Source organism: Macaca nemestrina, chromosome 15 (assembly GCF_043159975.1).
Source record: "Macaca nemestrina isolate mMacNem1 chromosome 15, mMacNem.hap1, whole genome shotgun sequence".
NCBI classification, from domain to species: Eukaryota; Metazoa; Chordata; class Mammalia; order Primates; family Cercopithecidae; genus Macaca; species Macaca nemestrina.
Genome location: NC_092139.1, coordinates 51549009 through 51554356, shown reverse-complemented (window position 1 = coordinate 51554356; position 5348 = coordinate 51549009).

The following is a 5348-nucleotide window of genomic DNA, read 5'->3' as shown; positions in this document are numbered from 1 at the left end:
TCTGGGAACAGCGGAGTGATCGCTTATCTAAATACAGGATAAATGCAGAAAATACATGATGCTAGTCATGTGCCATCTTAGGTGACCCCCTTTCAAGAAGCGGGCACCAGGAGACTTGGGGTGTCCATGGAGCCAGAGTGTGGATAAACAACAAGGAAAGTCTCCCAGGACATGTTGGGATGCTACAGGGAATACAGCTGTCCCAGCTTCTCCTAGCCATTGTTCACTCTGTGACTGGGGCCACATCACCCCTCTGCTCCACCTCCTTCTCTGTGAAATGGGCAGGTGTTGGCCAGGTGCGGTGGCTCATGCCTGTAATCCTAGCACTTTGGGAGGCCAAAGTGGACGGATCACAAGGTCAGGAGATTGAGACCATCCTGGCTAACACGGTGAAACCCCGTCTCTACTAAAAATACAAAAAAATAGCTGGGCGTGGTGGCGGGCACCACCATGCCCAGCCACAGATTACATGTATCCTAACACAAATACAGGATAGGAGACAATTGTTTCCTGATTTGTACTTATCTGTTTTGCTTTCAGGGAGTACAGCTTGTTGTGCAACCTCGATTTATCCCCATTGCTAAAGGCAGGGATGAGGGGGCTGAATCCCAGGGGCCTCGGAGGTCCATCTTCAGGAGCAGTCAGCTGCCTGCAGTAACAGGGTGATGATAGAGTAGTCCCAGCTACTCGGGATGCTGAGACAGGAGAATGGCGTGAACCCAGGAGGTGGAGCTTGCAGTGAGCCAAGACCATGCCACTGCACTGTACTCCAGCCTGGGTGACAGAGCAAGACTGTCTCAAAAAAAAAAAAAAAAAAAAAAAAAAAGAAGAAGAAGAAAAAAGAAATGGGCAGATGTTTTAGGGGAGACCGAAAGGCCTCTCTCTATGCTCAGGAATCTGTGGGCAACGTTTCCTGCAGGAGACATTCTCCCCCTACCCTTGGCTCCATGCAGCGTCTGCTCTCTCTGTGTCCTTAGTCCTTTGGCCCAGGGCATGGCCCGTCTGTGGGTCTGTGTCTCCCTGAGGATCCAACTGGGCGATAGGTCCCTGAGGTTAGTGAGTGGGGACTTCTTTGTGTTTAGATTTTCACAGAGTAAATATAGCACAGTGGTTCCCAACTAGGGATGTTTTTGCTCCCCATAGGACATCTGGAAGTGTCTGGAGACATTTTGGGTTGTCGAAACAGGGAAGAGAGTGCCACTGGCATCTGGGGAGGGAGAGGCCAGGATGCTGCTGAACATCCTGCAATGCATAGGATGGTCCCTGCAGGAAAGAATGGACTGGGCCACCATGCGCTGGTGCCAAGTGGGGACACTCGTCTAGAGGAAGACTAGGTGGATTCAGGACTGTGGGTCCCAGGTACTGTGGCAGGCCCTTGCTTTTCCTCCTCTTTAAATTCCTTCCCCCAGCAATCAAGAGAAGACCACCAAATAATTATGGCTCAGTCAGGTCACAGTTATTTTTTGCTAAAAATAAGTAATACATGCACTTCATAGGAGACTCTACAAAATGCCCTTCCTCACAAGGGCCCACGGGGAAAACCAATGATTTTGCCTACCGCTGCACACTGGCCCCCTAGTCCCTGCAATGGGGGTGTTCACTGTGAGCACATTTCTTGTGTATCCTTCTAGAGTTTCTCAATCTCAGTACGAATGACACTTTGGACCAGAGAAGTCTTTGCTATATTGCAGGGGCTGTCCTGTGTATTGCAGGATGTTTTGTAGCATCCCCGGTCTCTCCCCAGTCGATTTTAGTAGCACCTTCCTAGTTGTGACAGCTAAAAATGCCTCCACACATTGACAAACGTTCCCTGGCAGCCCTGGTTAAGAACCACTGTTCTAGAGACATCCTTTGCATATTCATGCATGTATGTATTTATGAAAATATATGGTGCTTGGCACATCATAGGTGCTCAAGACATATTTTTAAGATAACTCGAGAATAAGACAATAAAACAGGTCTTACTTTAAATGCTCCAGAGGTACAGATTACATGTGTCCCCCCTTTTTTTTTTTTTTGTAGTTTTGCTCTTGTTGCCCAGGCTGGAGTGCAATGGCGTGATCTCGGCTCACCGCAACCTCCGCCTCCTGGGTTCAAGCAATTCTCCTGCCTCAGTTTCCTGAGTAGCTGGGATTACAGGCATGTGCCATCACACCCGGCTAATTTTGTATTTTTAGCAGACAGGGTTTCTCCATGTTGGTAAGGCTGGTCTCGAACTTCCGACCCTCAGGTGATCCGCCCGCCTTGGCCTCCTAACGTGCTGGGATTATAGGCATGAGCCACCATGCCCAGCCACAGATTACATGTATCCTAACACAAATACAGGATAGGAAACAATTCTTTCCTGATTTGTACTAATCTGTTTTGCTTTCAGGGAGCACAGCTTGTTGTGCAACCTCAATTTATCCCCATTGCTAAAGGCAGGGATGAGGGGGCTGAATCCCAGGGGCCTCGGAGGTCCATCTTCAGGAGCAGTCAGCTGCCTGCAGTAGCAGGGTGATGATAGTCCTTACACATGGGGTCTCCGTCTCTCCCCGCACCCCGCCCGCCTGGGCTGATAGAGTGTGAGAGGCATCAGGTATGTGCCTCCTACACCCCGGCAGGCCCTCCCACCTGGCATGTCCTACTCTACTGACATCTGGCTTTGGTTCCAGGCTATGGCCTTGGTTCCGGAAAGAGTGCCCTTTCTAAGAAGGTGGGGGCACTAGTCCAGCTTGGGCAATCGGCCCAAAGTCCATTTTGTGTAATTCTTGGCAGCATGCCCGGTTTCTTCCTGGAGCACAGCTGGGCCTGGGATGGTCCCTGGATTTTCCATGTTTCTGGAGTGGGGTGGATGGGGAGCTGGGAGCTGGGCAGGTGACCTGTGCAGACACTGTTAAGGCCTGCTCAGGAGGCGCTGTACCCAGGGCCTGTTTGTTGATCCCCGCTGGGCCCAGGCAGGTGTATGGTGGTGGGGGGCAGTGAAGCTAGTCTTCCCAGGGAGCGTACAGCAAGAGTGGGGAGTGGGGCCTTGGGGAGCCCTAGAGAGCAAGGCAGGTTGTGGCCATTGTGAGTGCTGTGGCCCGGATGTGATTTGCTAGGAGCTCAGGTAGGGCTAGGGACTGGGGCTGGAGGCCTCAGTTTCTCTCCACATGGGCGTCCCTGTGTGGTGGCTTTAGGATAACTTATTACATGATGGCTCAGGGCTTTGAAGGCTCATGTGCCGAGAGAGAAAAACCTGCAGAAGCTGTGTGGCCTTGTCCAACCGTGAGGATGAGGTTACCTGACATGGTTTGTGGTGGACTTCACCAGTCAAGGAAGTCACAGAGGCCAGCCCAGGTTCGAGATGAAGGGACACTGACTTTACCCCTCGATAGGAGTATGCCAAGGTGAGTGGTACAAGAGCAAGTGGAATGGGAGATACTGTGGTGGCTGTTTTTAGAAAATGCCATCTGCCACAGGCTGTAAGGGGTTCCAGTCCTGGAGAACAGTGAGAACCACGATCTGCCATCCGCAACCGAGTAGCCCCCAGGGCTCCCCAAAGTTCCCACTGAGTACCTCCCTGTAAGTTTTTCTTGGTAGCTAGGACAAGCCCAAGGTTGGGGCAGGTTCAACAGACCCAGATGTCCTTGAATGTGTGCTCAAGTCTCTCTTCTGTTTCTCCCATATCCCACTGACAGGAGGGCGGGGCACAGCAGGGGAAGGGTACTCGGGTGGAGTTTGCTGGGCTGCATGTTTAGGCCAGCAACTTCTGTCCATCCCAGAATCTCCTTCTCCCACTCCTGGATCTGTCCTCTTCCCTCCCTCCTTCCTTCCCACCTTCCTCACCATCAAATCTGTTCTTGCCACTGCCTCGCGTTCCTTCTTTCTCAGCCTCTCATTGACTGGAAACCTCCACTTCTCTGAGATTCTCTCCCTGTGGTCACCAGTCACCCTCTACTCACCAAGTCCTTCCACACCTCACCTTGTTTGCCCTCTCCATAGTTTGAACAGGACCTGCCTTCCTTCTTGGAACTCTTTCTTGGGGACCCCAGAGTCTCCTCCTACCTCGCAGACTGGCTCCTTCTTTCCCAGGGTGTGTCCTTGGTTCTCGTCTCTCTCATTGAACCCCACGACTTCATCTATTCCCTGTTTGCACTGACTACATAATCTACTCCCTTCTCTCTTGCTTACCTCATGAGCTCCGGATCTCACATTTCTAACACCCACCTTGCTCTCCCTACCTGGCTGCTACCTGGATGTCTCAGGTCCACTAGACCAAAGTTCAATCCAGATTTGCTTCCCATTGTGACCTATTTCTTCGCATGTCACTGAGCATCACCTTCCAGTCTGTCAGGGCATCTCTAATGGCCCTACTTCTTCCTCTACCGCCTTTTAATTATGGGAAATTCTAGCAAGTCTACTGCCAGAAGATCTTTTCAATACATACATTCATTCATTCGTTTAGTTAGCAAATATTGATTGAGTAGGTACTGTACCCCAGGCACTGTTCTAGTGGCTGGAGATACAGCAGTCAGCCAAACAAACTCCTTCCATTCTACAAGGGAGAGAAAGACAATAAACAGATAAAGAAGCAAACACGTGGTGTGACATGTGCTGGTAAGCTGTGAGACAGTAAGGCTGGGTGAGGGCTTGAGAGAGGAGGTGGGCGGGTGTTTTATGTCAGTTGGACAGGGAAAGGCTTACTGATCAGGTGACACTTGCATAGAGACCAAGAGGAAACGCAGGTCAGCGAGGCAGACACTGGGTCTTTCTTCTCCATCCCATGGCCACAGCTCCTCATCCTTTCCCCTCCCAACCATAGAAAGTACCTTCAGGCTGGGCGCTGTGGCTCACGCCTTTAATCCCAGCACTTTGGGAGGCTGAGGCAGGCACATCACCTGAGGTCAGGAGTTCAAAACCAGCATGACCAACATGGCAAGGCAGATCACCTGAGGTCAGGAGTTCAAAACCAGCATGACCAACATGGCAAAACCCCGTCTCTACTAAAAATACAAAAATTAGTCAGGCGTGGCGGTGTGCACCAGTAATCACAGCTACTCAGGAGGCTGAGGTGGGAGAATCACTTGAACACAGGAGGCAGAGGTTGCAGTGAGCCAAGATCGCACCACTACTCCAGCACTCCAGCCTGGGCAACAGAGCGAGACTCCATCAAAAAAAAAAAAAAAAAAGAAGAAGAAGAAGAAGAAGAAAGGAAAAGAAAATTAATCACCTTCCCCTTGAACTTTTGGCCTCTAATCTCATCCTTCCTTCCTCATCCCCTTTCTGTGACTCCCTGTCTCCCGTACATTTCAAACTGGCACTCAAGGGCATTCATAACTCTCTCCAAGCCTCTTTTCCAGTGAAGTTTTCCCTCAGCTGACAGAACT